This window comes from Mycteria americana, chromosome 17, assembly GCF_035582795.1.
Source record: "Mycteria americana isolate JAX WOST 10 ecotype Jacksonville Zoo and Gardens chromosome 17, USCA_MyAme_1.0, whole genome shotgun sequence".
Lineage (NCBI taxonomy): Eukaryota > Metazoa > Chordata > Aves > Ciconiiformes > Ciconiidae > Mycteria > Mycteria americana.
In genome coordinates, this window is record NC_134381.1 from 11,672,230 (window position 1) to 11,691,673 (window position 19,444).

The 19,444-nt window shown below is 39.4% G+C and overlaps 1 long non-coding RNA gene across 1 annotated transcript; it reads left to right on the forward strand.

Annotated features, from left to right (window-relative positions):
• Window positions 1-97: 97 nt before the first annotated feature.
• On the forward strand, window positions 98-16,018 carry LOC142418304 (uncharacterized). Its single transcript, XR_012778247.1, has 3 exons — window positions 98-294; window positions 650-746; window positions 15,897-16,018. It is a non-coding gene; the product is annotated as an uncharacterized LOC142418304 (long non-coding RNA).
• The last annotated feature ends 3,426 nt before the right edge of the window (window positions 16,019-19,444 follow it).

Here is a 19,444-nt window from a genome sequence, read left to right on the forward strand (position 1 = left end):
GGGGCCGCGGCGGTTGCGCGCTGCCTGCCCGCCCCCCCCCAGCGTCTCCCACTGCCGCCTGAGGAGGCGAGGCGGCTCGAGGGGGTGCGGAGCGGGCGGCCGCTCCTCAGCGACAGGGCTCGGGTGGCAAGGGACGGGCAGCAGCTGGGGAACGGCCGTGGGAAGCAGGCAGGGAAGGGGCGTTAGCGAAGGCAGACGTGTTGGGCCGTCGGAGCGGTGCGGGGAGCGTGAGGAGGGAGGGGAAGGCGAGGGAATGAGAGCAGAGCGGGCCGGGCGGGCAGCGAAGCGCCTGAGGTGAGCAGGCCCCCGGTCAGCCCCTCGCGTGGGGAGCGGCAAGCGGTTCGAGCTGCGCCCTGGCCTCACGCGTGGTTTAGCGTAGAGATGAAAGCTGACGGTTTTTAATGGGTGAGGTATGGTCTCACATTAAAGAATGAATAAGGAGCAGCTTTCAGACTCATAAAATTTACCTTTTAACTGCTCCATTTGAGGAGTAACGTTCTAACGCACGCCATATTTCTTTCTGTGATTGTGCTGAAGTACGTGTTCAAAATGGGAAGGGAATTAAAACAATCCTGATGAAAAAAACCTGCTTTTCAAAAATTCACCTGAAGTTTCAGGTATTACTGCTTTTCTTCCTGACCTGTTGCAGGACACTGATGGGGAATTTGGAGCTTTCATCCCTTTTTGAAGACACCAAAGTTGTGATCTCTGCTGCCTTTCTACAAGGTTCATCCCACAGAAACAAGGTGTGTGTAGAAACACATCATTACACGTACAGTCATTACATACCAGGTGTCATACAGATTGTCACGTTTGAAAAAAGTTCCAAGGTTGAGTTCTGTAGTACGCTGAATTAGGAGGAGTATGGATGTTTCATGGTTATTTTTTAACATTTATTCGTGTTGGTAATTAATGGCAGGGAGGGCAATGTGCAAACCCGTATTTATCATACTGCGTTGCTGTACTGATAATGTATAGTTGCTAGCTTCCGTGTAAAATGCATAGCAACCTGTGAACAAAAAATGGTATTAGACTACTAGAATACACAGAGATTTATTTTAAGTGTTGATATTATTCTGTGGTTAGGCTCCTCCCTGGAGGTACCCTGAATTTTGCACTCCGTTATGTACCAGAGGAGCAAAGTTTTCGGTTAGGCGGCTTGATTGATTGAGAAGAATGTGTGCGTGAGCAGAGCGCTGAATGCTGAAATGTAGTCCTGTTTCCTGAGGTCTCCAAGTGATATGAACAGCATCAGTGAAAGACCCAACACTTTCTCCCAGTGAGAGTAAGATACCTAACGAACAGTCTTTCTATTGCTGGCATGAACTCCTACTACCACACTCTTGCTAGTTGATTTCAGAGTGATCCAGACTGGCGGTATATGAGACTAAAGACTAAATCTGTCTCAAGATTCCCGAGTGCTTATGACCTTTTAAAATTCCCTTCTGTCCTTTATTTAAACGCTTGTGGACAATTGCTATTAATGCATTTATGAGTGCTGACACCTGCTGTTCTGATACTAGTAATTCCTCAATATTTTTGTTTTGTTCTATTGTCTACAGTTTTGTGTGAGTTTACCTATACTCTTGCAAAATTAATCCCAACAACTTTGTAGGCTCTGTCTTTCTTTAGCCATTGAGTAGGTACAGTGGATAAACCACTATGGATGAAAGCGGTTCCACCAGCAGCAGTTCTACTGACCTGCTAAAATGTCTAACCATGAGCAGTGCAATTGCAAGCTAATGTTTGCGGTGATTTGACTGAGACGCTTCTCTGAAATTCATCATGTCTCTTTCCATTTCCCTACCATGCAAATCATCCATAAGAAAGATGGAAGAAAATGCTAAAATGTCCGAAACTGCTGTATATCTTTAACATGTAGGGCTCTTCTTTGAAATACATAACAGGAAGAGGGAACCCTTGAGCTGTCCAAATGAGAACTGGTACAGAATTGTTCTTATGGAGGCTCAAGTTGTCATCTCCATACAGCTCCCAAATACCATGAAGCCACTTGCAATGTGATATTTACTACTCATGGTTGTAAATGAGTAGTAAATATCATGATGTTATAATTAAATTAGAATTAATGGGATTCCATGAGCTGGTGTCTCATTGTGTGAAAGCAGTTTAGTCCTTATCCAAAGAGACCAGATCCAAGGACAACAATATCATGCAGTTCTTTGCGTTGTTACTTAGAAAATTAATTACTAAGTGCCTTCTGGGATAGAGTCTTTTCATTGTTAATATCCAAGGAAACATTCACTATATTTCTTTTATATAAATGATTGAAAAGTCATCAGCTCAAAAATTTTGATGATTATCAATCTGGACTTTCTGGATCCTGTTCCTCATATTGTAGAGGTCCTTCCTGTCTCATGTAAAAATGTGGTTAAAATTTGTCATTAAAAAAATCTCATAAAATAGTATGTAAGATGGCATGTATGTTAATAGCAGAGCTGAGCCACATTTTCTTGTCTTCTTTTTTAAAATAAAAGCAATGCATTTAGAATAAGCAATGAAGAAGTAGGAGAAAAAGAGTCTATCACCCAGTTACCATAAACATAACAAAGATATGTATGTATTCTCATCCTTGAATGGAAGAGGTCAAAGAGTGGAGATGATTATATATGAAAGCAGCATCACATTTAACTGTCCGTGGGAGCACCTTGTAGGGATAACAACACGTGAAGTAATCGGATGCATGGTATTCTTGAAGCAGGGGATGCCGTGATGGAGACAGGTGGCTGGTCAGAGCCGATTTTGATCAGAGCGCATTTACAGTAGAATGGAACATAACGCAGTAGAATACATGGTATTGAAGCTCATAATATTATAAGGAAATTGAGAGTGTGTGCAGTTTTATCTTTCTTTTTTGCTGACCTTAGGGTCTTCTGGCAAATAGACTGCTTAGAGGGTCTCAACATTGATCAAGAAGGAAGGAAGGATGTGCTTGAAATGGGAGGAACAGGTTCTGTGAAAACAGAGTAGGTAAGCTATGATGAACCCTCATCATCCCATAACAGATTTGGCACTAGAAACATCTAAGCTGGTGCCAGTAATAAGATAAGTGCTTTTAAAATTAATATGAATTGAGCATTAAAAAATGTACCGCATTGGTTTACCTTATTTCAGCAAAGAAGAGGAAGCATCTATTCATTTGCCCTGTTATTAAAGTAAAAAATATGCAGTTAAGGCCTTTACCCTTCATGAAGCTGGCAACCTTACTTCATCTAAAGCTGTAATATCTCAGCAACATGTTGTGTACTTATGTACAAATTTATGTTGGCATTTTGCTCAAAGAAGAGAAAGCCTTCTGTCTAATTTTAGATGGGCCCTCATTCCATTTATTTTACTGTCTTTGGGTGTTTGCCAGTGAAGTTGGAAAAATCCCAGGGCGGTGGTGGGCAGTGATACTTCTCTTCTGTGCATTATTGCTGCCATCTATTGTTTTCTGTTGTGCTCTTTGCACAGGTAATTTCTAGAAAGTTAACCAGCGTGGTAAGTCCCGTCTCCTTGTCTTTCAGCTGTGTGAACTGAGTGATGTTATCATGTTATTGAATACAATTTTAGTTTTTCCTTAAATACTGAAGTTAAGAAAAGCATCAGGGTTAATAACAGGTAGGTGTAGTAACTCAGAAGTCCTTTACCACACACCAGTAGGATGCCTCAAGGGATCTGAGTGAAAGAGTTAAATCAGATGCATTCTGCAGACTGTGAAGGCTCTGAAATACTACAAGACTAAGTATGAAAAGAGAAAAATGAAACGTGACCTTTACTAAATAATAATATCTGAATGTCTTCTCATTCTAATTTTTGGCTCAATAAATAAAGGAATTAAAGAATTTGATTTTTGTCTGGCTAAAAGACAACAGTGAAAATTGATCTATTAATTGAAAATTGATCTATTAATCTCTAGGCTTTATGAAGAGAAAAATTTCTTTGGATTTTGCCTTTATCATTTACATTAAGTCAGTTTGATTTCAAATATGGATGTTCCTGTCAACAATAACTCCTCCGTATTGCTCTGTAGCAAAGCCTGCGTTTATTCAGTCTTTCTTTCACTTCTAATATGTCTGGTCGGCAGCTGGTTAGGAAGAGCGTTTGTGTGAGGTGTATCAGCCTTGGAAACGCCCATTCTGCTTCTTGTGTGGGCAGTAGCTGCAGCTTTCTGTGATCTCTCAAAAGGGAAATAGTCTACAATCAGTGTATTTATTTACCATATGTTGTTTATCAATTTGTGATTTTTTTTCCTTAAGTGGAAAAAGCTGAGCGCAGTATACAAAGCGACCATTAGATGTCAGCATGATATTAGCCACAACTACTGCCAGTGACAGTCTTGTTGGAAGCATGTATTGAGTATATTGATTTTTGTCACCTCAGTCGTTGTTTTGAAACCCTTTCTTATAGAAAAGTAAGTTGTGGTCCGTAATGATTATGGAATAATATCAAAGGCTATTCCTGAAACTGTCTTTGATTCTTACCTTAAAAAGTTGCTGGACGTGCAGTGTTTAGCTTCTGAATCCCGTTTGGAGCTGCTCGTACAATACTAAATTTTATGTGAAACGTCAGTTATACACACGCTCTTCTAAGCTCATAAAGTGTTATGTGTTGTCAGCTTCCCACAGGGATTATACATGACAATTTGGCAACGCGGTGTGTTATTGTGCTTTATTTTATTGTGCTTTTCCCAGTTTACAATACATTTTAAGGGACTCTTACAAACATTGTTTTCCATCGCTGTTTACCATTCAGAGTTTTTAAGGGTGAACTTAACTTTAAGTGTGTTAGGACATCTGCCATATTCTTCCTATATATGTGTTTAAATATTTTGTTGAATTTTTAATTGGAGCTAGGTCTCTGGAGAACTGTTTTACTTAACATTATACATTTGCAGTAGGTCTGTGTACATGTATTTTAGTTTTATTCTGAAGAACACTGCTTTGAATCAGTTTCTCCTAAAAAGTCTAAAACTAATCAAAACCAGAACACTAGTTCAACAAACTTTTCCCACATTATAAAAGTCTGCATTTCATTTAGTTGCCTATTTTTATATCACAGGATTATTTGTTTTCAGTGGAAATAGAGTATGTATATGTTGGAATCAATAATCCCAAAATAGGAATGTTTTAAAGTCGGGTTTCTTTAAACAGAGTAATTTCTCCCACATTAAAAGATACATTGTTTAAAATATCTTTGAGTCTGGGAGGGTCATTATTTTTATGTTGTTTACACTTACAGAATACGTATAAAAGACCAGTCAGAGCAAAGCTTGTCCTGAGGGAAGGCTGAGTCCTCGTGATGGGCATACATGTATGGTAACGGGAGAGCATAGGGGTCTACAGCAGTCCGTCTCTCCAGTCAGTTGCTGCTGCTGGGGACATTTGAGCTTTGAGTCAAATTAGTATGTAAGATAATATGCCTATTTTTTTTTCTGACCTGGCATGGTTTCATTATTAAAAATGTAAGGAAAATCTGGTCAAATTTTCAGCCACTTATTTTACTGAAATGTAACTTATCTATGAGCATTATATGCATTTTGGAAATCTAGCAAATTCTACAAAACTAACTCCTTTAAATTCTCCCATACATCCTGTTAAGGGATATTTGGGTCCACAAATACAAATCAAAGTCAAATTAAACTGTCTTTTCTGATGATATTTGCCTACAGACAATATATTGGAAATAATTCTTTTTTTCTGAAGTATTTCTTACAGTTCAGAGAGGTAGAGGACTGGGCTTTCATGACTTGTTAGCAGTCCAAGATCTCTTGTCATGGCCCTGGAGCCAGGTTAGGGCGATCTGTTCCTTCTCACACCACGCTCCTCTCATCCTTTGGCTGGATGCTGTGGGGAGAGGGATGTAGGAACCAGCGTTGTTGGCATTGTGTTGAATTTCCCCTTCAGAAGGAACTGCCGGGGGGGGGGGGGGGGGGGGGGGGAGAGAAAAAAAGGAAAAAGGGATGTAATAGTTGCAAATTTCCCAGTGCTCTCAGAGAAGTTTCTTGTGAAACCTTTTTCCTATTCCCTCTGCCATTTCATATGCTAGTCATGTGTGCAAAGGTTTTACTTGTCATTTCTGGTCTTACCCAGAATTCATCTGGCCAGCCAGTGCTCTTTTTGATTTTTCAATACAATGATTTCTTTGCTTCTGTAGGTTTGGCAAAAGAGAAAATTTGTGTTCAACAAAACAGAAAATGCCTTGGGTAGTACCAAAAAAAAAAGCAGACCTACTAGAACAAGTCAAAGTCATCAAGGTGCCTTAAAGCAGCAATGGAATGTCACTTTACTATTCAAGAAACCCAGTCTCAGAAGAAATCGTCCTGTAGTATGTAACTGAAATTACAAGTTTGTCTCACACTTAGATAGCCTGGAGGTTTTAGCACTTGTAACTACTTCATCCCTAGAATTTAGGAGCAGAACTGCATTCCAAGACACTGGCATGCTTGAAAGAGTTTGTTGCAGAATAAGAGACTATATTACTGAAAAAAATAGATACTAAAGTGCTGCACACTTCACTCTATTAGTGTATTTAATAGTTCTATCTTTTAAAATAGAATAACTGTGTAAGACCCTGAAAGTATTTCAGGACAAACAGTATAATCTAAATCCGATAACAAAAGTAACAGTGCCTCTGAGGACATTTTCTGTTGCAAGTACATTTCTGGCAGCAGTGATTCAATGATATTGGATTCATGAAAGACCTAAAGGAAACTTTAAGAAAATAAGGACAAACCTTTGTATTACTTGTTATTCACAACAAAACTGACTCTGAGCTGGGCGTCAGTGGCAGTAGAGTCTGGCGAGTGGTATTAGTCACGTTAATAGCCTGCAAAACAGTGCACGCGGTGGTATTTATTTTCCATACACAAGCCTCACCGCATGTACAAGGGGAAAGTGCCTGGTCAATTGTAGAGAACGTAAACGTTATCACAGACACTACTATTTCTAAGCCTGTCGGAAGGTGGTCTGTGAAATGATTGTAAATCATCCATGGATCATCCCAATACCCATCGATATGCAAAATGGGAGAAATATTATGAGCCAAAACAAGGATTCCATAACATTTGTGTGCTTTTGTAGAAGGAAACACCTGTGGCAACAGCATGCAAAATGGAGTTTTTGAAAGGTTAGGTAATCCTTGGGTTTAAAGTACAGATTGGTTTTATACCTTTGGTAAACACAGCATCATTCTTTGTTGATAAATATATCAGATTTGTTGATAAATGATACAGGATATGCTTCTGTCAGAATGTTCATAAAGTGTCCCAGACCTGTGTTCATCATTTGCATGGCATTGTTTTTTCTGTAGTCAGGGTTCATATGAGGCTCAAATATCTATAACAACCTTTGACAGGAGATTTTAAGTGCAAATGGAACTTGACTGACACTCAGAGATTTTACTAGATTACCAAAAAATATTATTTTCCCTATTGTTCCCCTGTCCCTGGCAGCTGTTGTTCTTCTCTTGCCGCTTTTATCAGTCCATTTCATTCAGCGGGGCAGATCTGTGCCTCAGGTTCATGTTGCAATTAGAGGTAGTCATACAGGTTTCCACAAATAAAAGCTTGTATCTCACTAGAACAATGACAACATAGTTCAGATACTGTCCTTAGACTTGGGGACCATTAATTCTGGTGTGACAGGCTGTGTGTGGGTGAACGAAATCACTGCCCTCATGCCCTTTCTTTACTACTTTTCCACCTCAGAGGTGCACTGTAATGCTAAAGTTGAAAGCGAGACGCTCCATGTTCAACATGGTTCAACTGTGTCCAGCTGTACTTCCTTTATTTAACGTAAGCACAAAGGGCTGGAAGAGCACTAAATAATGAAAGAGCTAATCGGTGGTTTTGAAAATCTAGCATTAAGTAAAGCTGAAAGTTTATGAACAGGTTTGATAGAGAAACCAAGAGACCCATGATGTGTTTCCATGGAAACTACAGTTTAAGGTTTTATCTGATGAGATTCTAAAAAGAGTACAATCTGCCTCTTTTTTCTGATTTGGGTAGACAGAGGATAAATACAGCAAAATCGGTATTGCAAAGTGATCTTTGGAAGGATAGTTAATGAAGTGCTTCAGGATGAAAACTGCTGTGTAAATGTAAGGTGACATTTCTGTCTTAACCCTTGCCTTTAATGATAAGGGGTTTTGTAGGACAGAGAGCTGGTAAGAAGCTGCAGCTCAGCAGTCAGCGTATTGGTATATGTTTCCATTCTGTAATTACTTCTCCTTGGTCTGAATATGAGAGCATTAACATCTTGCTTAGAGTTGGGCATAGGTTGTGGAAGTTTCCTGTGCACATCTCTGGTGATTTCCAGTCCTGACTCACCACATTTCTGCTTTCCTCATTCTGCCCGGTCACCTCTGCTGGTAAATGTCTACCCTGACCTCCTGAGCCTCGTTATTCCAGGCCCAGATGCCCGCACAGCTCTGCCGATGGCCTCCTGGCAGTCTGGAGAGCTGACCTCTGGCTACGCTATGCTGAACCGTCCTTTGTACAAATACTGTGATGTGGACTGTAGTGCAATGATGATGAGGCTGAGACTGTACAATTTATTCATCGTATCATAAGTGAAACATGCTGGTCAGAGATGAAAGCTATGATTCACTAAGCCATTGTGCTATTTCTGTCCATGCTTTTATGCTCTTTGATTTCACTTTCTTAATCAACACAGAGCAGTTCACAGCCTTAGAATTCATTATATACAATCTATTCATCCCCACTTTCTACCAGATCTTTCAGTAGTTCACGACAGAGACTGGTCCTCACTTAATCAAGTTTTTGTTCAGAAGTCAGTGGCACCTTGTGCTAGCTGTGATTAATTCCTTCACAATTCCATGGGCCGTACAAATAGCTTCATTATGAAAATAGCATATGGTTATGTTTAGAATTGGTCGAGGCTGAGACATTTTCATCTTTGACTGTCTTCTAATATTGACTGTCAGAGCAAATGAAATAACATATGTATTTTTACTTTCACTCTAATGAGGAAAAATACTGAATTAAGGCTATCTGAAGAGTAATAAATGCTGTCTCTCTTCTCTCACACAGAAGGAATCATGCCCTTCTGCATGGTGATGGTTTCTTACAAAGCAACAGATGGCTCTAGCAGCTGAGAACAAAAGCCCTGGGACTTGACTCTCACCTTTTATATGTGTTGCACCTTCTGTGTGTATTGTAAAATCTCAGTACAGCTAAGGTGTTTGTAGAGATTATAGTAGTGGAATAAATACTTTTGGAATACACTGTAGGTATGCAGAAAATAGCCTGGTTTACTGTATTTCTCTTGTATAGATGTGAGTAAATTATTAAACAACCTGACCCCAAATGTAAGAGAAACCTTTTTAAAAAAAGCATAAATTAACTTACACTTTTTTTCAGTCTCACATTAAAAGAAGAAATAAGAACACATTACGCACAAAAAATGATGTTTGTCTATAAGCAAATGGAATACTTGGAATTTTAGAACAAGTCTTCTTGAGATTTGAAGAGCATTGTCGCAAATCTAGAATTATGTGGATAGTTTTGGAAGGCATTTGAAAGCCTGCGTGTCTGGGACTTGTCATCTGTTTTTTACTGAGATAATTAAAGCCACTCTTGTACCCACAGTCCAGTTCAGGAACTACTTAGACTGTTTTACTCCAAGTATAGAATCTCTTCTGAATTGGTACTTTAAATCTAAGAGTAATACGGAAAACAATAGAAATTTGTTTCCAATTTAAGGAATTTTCTTTCTTCCCACCTCCTCAGAAAACTCAGAGGTACCTGCACTATCTTTCCTCTTGCTTTGGCTCTTCATCTTTTATTGAACTGTTTCACATGTTTGCTGCTACTTTCCTTTGGGGGATGCATGAAATACTGTTTCACAAGTATAATGTGGAAAATAATGTGGAGAGCACAGTTTCCAACAGCAGCTACCAAGCAACCCTAAAGTTCAGGATTTTTCATTCTGACACAATTTCTTCATATTGGAAATGAAATATTTCTGCTTTGACTAGTCTGATGTGTAACTTTAAACTGATTGAGTAGAGTACACCAGGTGTTTGGAGCTCTAGCACAAAAATAAAAGGAGTAATTAATATGAGTTTAGATAATTTTAATGATAGTGACAGTGGTTTAATGGGAGAAAAATTTACTGTCTCCATTGTACAAAATCAAACAGAAATAGGCTGGTGCCAGCAGTTAAACAATGTAAAATAATGACATCGCATCAGCTCTATGAGACTGTTTAAGCTAACTGACTGAAATTATCCCAATGACATATTCACAGTTCAAAAGAAAAAAATGAACCTACAAGTATCACGCGTTTCTGGCCTTCGTAATTCCACTCTCATTTCACTTCTGTATGCATTCTCCCCAGAATTTGGGATACGAGTACAGGATGCTAGAAAGCTAAATTGCTGGCAGAGGGCTTGAAAAAGATTAATTATCACCATGCCAAGTTAGAAGAGATTTTTTTTTCCTTCCCTGATTTATAATCTGATTGCAGAGACAGAGAGCTTAATCAGTACAGCATCCTATACATTTGTGAAGATACTGAGGACCTCAAGTAACTCTTGGGAAAGAAGCAAGCAAAGAGCTAAACTAGAAAGTATACGTGTGCATTGAAATGTGACCTAGTTAGACCACTGACAGTCCCAAAGATTTTTGTATTCTTCCACCCGCCTTTTCTTTCTGTGTCCTGTATCTTATAAGGAACTGTACAAGCTCATAAACATTTGTCTTTCCAGACTTTTGTCTGCTAAATCTTTCTCTGCAATTAGCATCCTTGACATGTTAAGGCAGAGGGAGAAATCTATCACGTGAGGCAGTTGCTTTTCAAAAGTAATTTGCTCAACTACTTCTGCCAAATCAGTTAAAAAATTCAATAGACCAGCAGTGGGGATCACGAGTTATTTCATGGGAACTGGAGGAAGCATGAAAGCAAATGTAAAGGAGCAGCAAACAGTAGAATGGCTGGTTGAGGCGTAGTGAGATGTTTCATTAATGTGCAAAGAGAAACAAACCTCCTTAACCCAGCTTTATCTAGGCTACGTGAGGATACATCCTGTATCACAGGATGCAAATCTGTTGATAGAAGACGAGCAGGACGCCTGACATTTGTAGGAAATAGACCCTTTTTTTTTAATGAGACTTTTGAAACTAGTCAATAAGGGCTCGCTCTTTCTTGCAGTTCCGTGTGCTTTTTAGCCCTGCTGTGAAAGAGGAGGCGGTGACAGATTGCTTTGGGGGAAAAAAAGGGGGGATTCCTAAAAGTCATTAAAATGCTGTGGCTCATTCCAGCATTTAAATAGTCATTGCAGCAAATTTAAATGACTTTAAGCAAGAGGAAATTATTCTCTGGATAATTATCTTTGACCTTGTAACTTGGTAGGACAGAAGAGGGAGTGGATGCTTCTAGGCAAAAGATGAGATACAAAATGAAAAGCCTGCCTCAAACTACTGTAGAGTTGTGACTTTTGCAAATTCTGAATGAAGGCCAGAGTTATCTGAAACCACTGTTCAGTCACTGCTGATGAGATGATCCACTTATTTAGGCAGTGGGAAGGGAGACAGTCCAAAGGTGGCTGAAGGTGGCAGCAGTTTTATATGTACCTGTTCATTTTACAGCTTAGTCTGAAATTGGGAAAGGAGGAGAATGTGCCCGTCTGTCATGGTGGCAGCAATTTCCTCCCACCCAGGCTCAGGCAGCAAGGCACAGGCAAGGCAATGGGACAAAGTCCATTTCAGTCAGGGAGCAGTGCTTTTTGCTTTGTTCGTTATGCAACATGTTCTGGGATTTCTGCTGCTGAGTGACATCTCCTACATCCCCAGAGAGGTCAGCTTTATTATGCCCATTTTACAGGTGGTTAAAGAAGGAATTTACATTGATTTCAGACACGTACTACAAATTACTACAAGGTTGTATTAAGCATAGGGTCACCAATTTTGACCATCACCCATGCTTTACACCTAGCTGCTCAGACTCTCTGCCTTGCGATGGAAGGTGTAGTTCCTTAGCATCCAAATCTTCTGTGTTTACCTCCGTAGATTGTAGGACTTGTATCCACACTATCAGTATGGTTAAGTACAAGTCCTGACTGAGCTGAAATTGTGACAGTAATTCCAAATATATCATGTGCAGTATTATATAGTAGAACAGGAGAGTTACGACAAAATGTTTACCCCATAGGGCCAGCAATAACATTGTTTAGAAAGAAAATAGAAATAATTAAACCATTATGGCCTCAGACTGTCTAACTTGGTTGACAAGGTCTAGTTGGTTAGAAGGTTAGATAAATTTGATGACTATGTTTAAATTACTAGATATGATGATAAACTTAAGAGGATATTGATATATTTAGTAAATCTCTCTAAGAAAGCACTGCTTCTAGAAGCTTTTATTCAAGCTTTCTTTAGAGCTGTCAAGATGGCTCTGCAGTCAATGACTTTTATTGCTTGCCTCTATGCAATGTTTGTTGAACAGCTGATTATCTGATAATAGAACAGTTTCTGGTATGCTATGTAAAAAGTAATATTTTACTTTTATTTCTACTGCTTCAGCAGGACGATTTCATATCTAGTATATCTGGTCTTATTAGTCATAGCTAAAGTAACATGAAGGAGCCCCAAGAAGGTATATAGATTTTGGTTTGAAGTTTTGTGGCAGATATATTGCATTATGACTCCCCACTGGCCTGATTTTTGCCATATTTTGAAACGCAGGAAATGTTTTTTAGGATTATTACTGTTAATTATTTTACTTAAAGTGATGAGATGCTTTTTTTCATTTACAACATGAGAGAAGTTTGATATATATATATATAAAACAGAATAATCTGACTTCAGTGCTATTTTGGTATCTCATTTATTTTTATTTTTTAGTTGAAATAGATAAATTAGGAGCAATTACTTTGTGTATAATATGCAGTGCGGATGTTCCTGAAAAGTGGCTGGTTTTCTGTGTGTGGTCTCTTTCCTTGCATTTAACTCGCATCAGTTTCTATATGCTGGGCAGGGCCTGATTTTAGGAAGAAATCTCTAGGGAACACCACAGGCCAGGAGGGAATGGTGCTGTGATTTCAATAACTGCAAGTGTTTACTGCTAGTCAATATAGAGCCACAGTTAAAAAAATCACAGTGGAAGCATAAAACAATCCCTGACATCTTAGGCTCCATTCAAGATCCTGTGACACCTCCTTCAAAACCGTTGGCCTTTGTCTTGTCCGAATTCTAGTCGTGAAGAGTTTCACTCTGCCTCACTAAATTACCTTGCTGTGTCAAAGGATTGATCTGTCCGTGCTCTTGGCAGGAGTATGACTGCCGGTCACGTGCCTGTGACCGTATCACAGGACCTTGAGTTAATAGTGAGATATGTGAAATGAATATGGCTAATAGGGGCAGTAGAGCCCTCTTAATCCGTTCAGGTTTATCTGTGCCTCATGTCCCTTGGATATAGTGATTTTACTACATGCATTGGTACTACTTGCTAAGCAGTTGCTGCAATGCGCCCCAGTGGTGGATGAAATTATGCCACTATAGCTCATACGTTGCATTAAATCTGCAAAATACTGTGGACTTCTCTGGATGACGGTGTGTTACTACATCACGTTGGATATTTAATATGTATATACTTACTGGAATGGTGGTGTAATTAGCAGTATGGCATATGACAGCTCACTGCTTCTCTCCCAGGCTGGATCTGTGCTGTACACAGAAAACTGCATACTCCTAGCAAAAGTCCATTAAGTTCCTAATTGTTTGGCCCTTACTGATATGCCACCTATTTTTGTTCTGTTTTGATGCCTTTTATCTAGGGAGCGGACGTTGGTATGAATGTCTCTTCTTATACAGCAGCTGAAGATGCATTTCCTTCTAAGCCTGCAATCTATTTCCTAAATGACTGTTTTTGTTCAATTTGCAAAAGACTTGAGGTCTTGTTCCTTCTTAAGTTGTTAGTAAAGCTCCCTCTGACTTTGGTTAGAGTGGAATCAACATGGACAATGGGTGAAATACCACTGCTTGCCTCTCCTTTCATCTAAAGGACTGGGTCTTAATGGGTTGCAAGTTTTCTCAGCTGAAGTCATCTTGCATTTGGAAGGGATTTATGTTTCTATTTCTTGCTGTATGGATTTCTTCTTTGACTTTTTTGTGTAGGTTTAAAATACACTGGAAGTGGCTGAACAGTGTGTCCACAGAGATGCCTGTTACACTGAAGTAATTAAAGTTCTGCCAGTATTTCCACTATAAAATGCATTTCTCCAAGTTTTATTACTCAGCTTCAGTAGTTTGTTCTTGTAAACAAGATGTACACTCAGACACAAATTGTTTTGAAACGTGTTTTAAATGTCCACTTGCAAATTTTTGAGCTGTAACATAACTGGGGAGAGACCTGAGCAGTCAGCTGGCTTTTGGCTTTCATAAATCACAGAGAAATGTATTATTTTTCTTAGTGAAATGGTGCAACTTGTACCTAATGAGCCTCACTGCTAGGGGAGATGTTAGGCTTAATATTTGTTTCCACTGTGACTGCAGAGAAACATAAAAATGAGAAACATTTCACATGGACTTTCAGCCTTTGTGCCGCTCCAAGCAATATGCATACTAGGATGTACTTTACAGTACCTTATGAGTTTCTTTCCCCCTAACATACTCAAAATCAGTGTTTGAGACACGTTTTCCAGTTCAGATTTTGCAGCTGATATTTTTTGCTTTGCTGATGGCGTATCACGTATGTGCAATCAAATTTTCAGCTACTTCCTTTGAGCAATCTGCAGGTCTAACAATCCTCACCCAGGATTAAATGTGCCAAATGCCTAGTCAGTAAAGTACTTACAAGCAGCATGTTCCTACTGCCATGAGAAGCTCTCTTGGCTCTGGGCACTTCTGCAGTGAGCTGTTTTGCCCAGTTCTCTTTGGCCAGGAGTGAGAGCAGTTCCTGTTTAGCATTGGCTGCACACATCTGTGCTCAAAATTGTACTGGTAGTCTCCCTGTATCGTTTTTCACGTACTCTTGCCTATGAGAAGAAATTACTGTGTACTTATTCCTTCTTTGCAGAAGAGACCCTCAACACTTTGCTTCCTGCCTCTGCACATTCATGCATTCAACTTTTACTGTTATGCATAGGTTAAAATATATCTAGGCTTAGTTAGCTATGGGGCATGGGACCGGCTGATCAGAAGTTAGACAAATATGGTATCATTCTCAATCATGTCCATGTGCCATTTACACATGCAGATTTCAGCTTCTCAGTAGTCATTTACACTAAGCATGAAACATAAGCTCCGTGTTTGCGTGTGCCATTCCGCAGTTCCAATCTTCAGATTTTCATTACTCGCACATTGTAAGACAAGGTTTTCACCTACAGCACTGGTAATCTGCTGCTCCCCAGGGCTGTATGACGCACTCGCACGTGGATTTCCCACATTCTATTCGACAACGCTAGCTCCTCAGAAACTGACGTTGGTTTTGGCTGTAGCAACAGTAAGTGGATTCCTCCTCTGATGAATGTTTAGTGATCTGTAGATCAAGAAGGAAATTGAGGTAAAAGGCAAGTGCAAAACACACTAACAGGAGAAGAATCAAAGCATGGAGGAGAACTCTAACCTAAACTTTCAGTGGATGGTAGAAAAGAGGGAGAAGGTATTTCAGTCTGCTGTAGACACACATACATAGCTTTGGTGTGATATGCTATAGTTTGCTAATTTGGAGGGTTGTAATCTCTTTTTTGTACTTGTGCTATTTCTACTGTACCCAGTGATTTAAAAAGAAGAAAGTCAGGAAGGGCTATCAATTAGAGCTTGTCAAAACAGAAGAATTACTGTTTGTTTGCATAAACCAGATGACTGAAACGATGCAGTTGAAAATATCTGTTAAAAAACAGTGACTGTTTTCAGCTGTGTCATTTTGGTGTTCCAGATCCTAGCAACCCATGAGCCAAGTGTACTGGCACAGTGGAGGAGGTAGTGACCTGTAGCATGGAGTGGGGAAAAAAGGCCCAGGAATGAAGAAGTCTGGAGCAGATGGCACCTTCAGAGTTGGTACGTTATGCATTGTCTGTGTTTTGAAAGCTGGCACAGGCCTGCAATAAGTACTTCTGAAAGTCTCGATATTACTATAGAGTAAAATACATGACTTATCTGATATACAGGAATTATTTCCTTTACTTCCTGTAGAGCACACTATATTAATCCTCTCTTGATATATTCTTTCTATTGGGCTATTGCCAATACTACCAGGAAGAGACATGAGCTACCATCTCTATTTTGCAGTTACTCAGTTTTCCTTTCCTTAAGGGTAAATACCAACTTCATAAGAGAAAAAGAATGTCTAATACAGGCACTTCAAAGTAGAACTATACAAATAATTGAATATGCATTCAAACTAAACAATGTTCCAAAAAAGCCAGCTTCTAATTTTTGCTAAGAAGCAAAAAGGTGGGTTGAAGGAAACACATATTGGTTGTTTCTGTTGTCTGATACCAAGCTGAATGTTTCTTTTGTTTTCTTAATGTTATTCTAAAATATTTTAAAGTGTACTTAAATTCAGTCTAAAAATATTAATTAGTATGGAGAAAACGCAAAACGTTTCTTCTGGAAATTAAATTATTTTCCCCCATGTTGCCATTCTGTGGCCAGTTTGGTCTTCCTAATATATGCTGCCATGACAAAAACCTACTTGTCAGAAAAATGTTGTCCCTTTCACCAATTCTATGAGCCATGTTTCTCTGGTTGTCCTTGATAAAATTCTTTCATTAAAACTTAAAAGAAAAAAAAAAGGGTGAGACATTCTGCAGTTTACCTGAGAACATATTACTCTAAATTCACTCTGTGAGAATAAGGGGGTAGAGTGCAGGGATGAGGAGGAGGAGTCTTGCCCTTTGGTATAAATTATTTTATTACTTCCTTCTCCCAATTTTATTCGGTTTCCTTTTCCTTTCTCCCTCTAATGTGGCAAAGCTTGGCAATAAGCCTAATGTCAGTTCTCCTCTCATAGCTGGAAATGCCTAATGAGGCAGGGCATCCTAGCATTAGCTGCTTTCCTCCCTGGTACTCCAGTCAATTTTTTCAGGGTTGGCAGAGTCCAAAATCTGAACAGGTTCATCTTTTGCTCTTCAGGGACATACTTCTCTGGGGGTTTAATTACCAGTGAAAAGATCTGTTGATAAGGAAAGAGGACCTCAGTTTTTCACCTAAGCTGCTGTTTATATGGAACTTCAGTCTTTGCAGTTTCATTTCTTCTTGCCTTAACAGCTGCCTCTGTGCCAGCACTACTCTGCCAGTTGCTTTAGTGCTGTGCTGGAAATTCAGAGGAGGCTCAGTTGCATGCCGCGCTCAGAACAATTCTTGCACAAAGTTTTCAAGGAAGGATTCCTTTCATCACCCTATCTCCAGGCACCTTCGAACACACCAGGATGGAGGTATGGTCAGAGAGGCCCCCTATTGTCAGCACATTCGCTGCAGATTTTTCATCCTTTTATTACCTCTGCATCTATGTGTAGCCAAAATGTCTCAAACTGTTACTTAGCTTAAGTGCAAATGACACCTTAACTCATTTTTCCCTCACAAATAGAAGCCAGAAGACAAGCTTTTTACCCGGTAGGGCTTCTGTCCTTCTAGATAGATGTCAGTAGGCAGCTTCCAACACTCAGCAATCTTAAAGGGTGTTCGGTGTACAGACGGGACAGCTGCTTCTACTATACAAATTTGGCCTTCACTATGAGAATATGTATATTCTCTATGGCCAAAAAAGCAGCATTTCTTTATGCCACTACATACTGTAAGCAGGTGTTTCCTAAGTGGTGGCATGCATCCACCTTGCATTATGTGAAATATCTTTATTTCAGCGTACAGTGCAGTGTGGGATCCCTTGTGCTGACACACTAGTGATCTTGTCCAGTCTCAGGTTTTGTCATGAACTTGGAGCGCCACTCGACCTAGCCAAAAGTAAATAACTCTGAAAAACAACAACAACAAAAAACCTTTACAAGACTTTATGACACTAGAGAAGTTAGAAAGACTTGAAGGAGAAAAATAGTTTCAGTAGGTTAGATGTTAAAGACTATAATGGTAATGATAAATATAGCCCAATCAAACTGAGTCAGAGAAACTTTTCCAGCAGGTTCTATCCTGCTTGAATGGCTGGGATTTGCTGTCAGCAAACTCCATCTCCTTGAGATTGATATAAATATAGACATAAAATGTCAAGCTTGACAAGTAGCATTTCATATCAGGCACTGTCTTGCTCATTGTATTCTCCAGTCACTGATTGTCCTTTAATACCAAATTGTAAACCCAGCTTTTCAGTCAGTTTCAAGCCAAATGTTCTGTATTATACTATAAGAACCTTCTCAGCAGAAAAGATTTTGGTTCTTCTGAGCAAAGAATTTGCCCCATGCATAAAACCCCCACATCTCTGGATTTCATAGTTGATTTTAAGTATAATTTGTCATTATGGAGATTTCTTCCAGTTTCTGTTGCTCTTTGGGTGCCATTATAACTTTTGGAAATGATAAATTATTTTCTTGCTTGCAATTAAAAGAAATTCTAGATATAAGATCTATGTCAGTAGGTAGTTTAAACGTGTATTAAAGTTCTAGTGTAATTTAAGTATGTGCTTACAAGAATTTGAGTTTTAAGAAGAGGGGACGTCTCCAGCTAGTATAAATAGTCATACCTGGTTTAGATTATCAGAACTCTGTAGGGGAGAACTGCCCAGTCTCTGCATTATGGAACACATGGAGAGAAATTCCTTTGAAGAAATTTCATGAATTCAAAGACCAATGTGAAAATTGGTATTCTAATTATTGTACAAACCAAGAAGAGCTAGTGATCTGCTGTTGAACTTAACCTCTTTTAACTGTGTCTTGGGATCCATGAATGGTGGCTGTATGTCGCTCATGTTTTACAGTAACATCCGAAAATGACTTGGTTCCTTAAGGAAAAACTTTCAAACATAAGCTGAAATTTCTATGCCTCCTGCTGGAGTTAACCACTGTGTGGAGGACTGTGCTGTGTTAATTATCAAAGTGAATCTTGCAAAGAGCAAGAGCTGGAGGAAGTGCTTCTGGATGTGCTTAACCTCCCAGGGACCAACGCACCTACTGCCAGAGTTTTATGAAAGGAAGGTCATTCCCTGGCTGCTAATGGCGTGTTTCTACTAGTCAGAACTCATCAGCTGTCTGTCTTGTGTCTGTCAGTGTATTTGGGTGCATTATTCATTGTCAAAAGTGGCCGTAATGCTGTGTAATCATCAGAGCTGAAAGCAAAGTGTATTGCATGTTCCAGGAGGTCACATCGTTATTTTCTCAGGAAGAATTTCTGCTCTCATGTGAACAGGCTGGTGTGTTTAGTGTATTTCTAACATTTATAATAAAGATGGACTGCTGTGATGCAGATTGAACAGGGATAGGGAGACATCAGAAGCGGATGTTTTGCATTGTGTTGTCTGAGCAGTTCTGAAGCAGG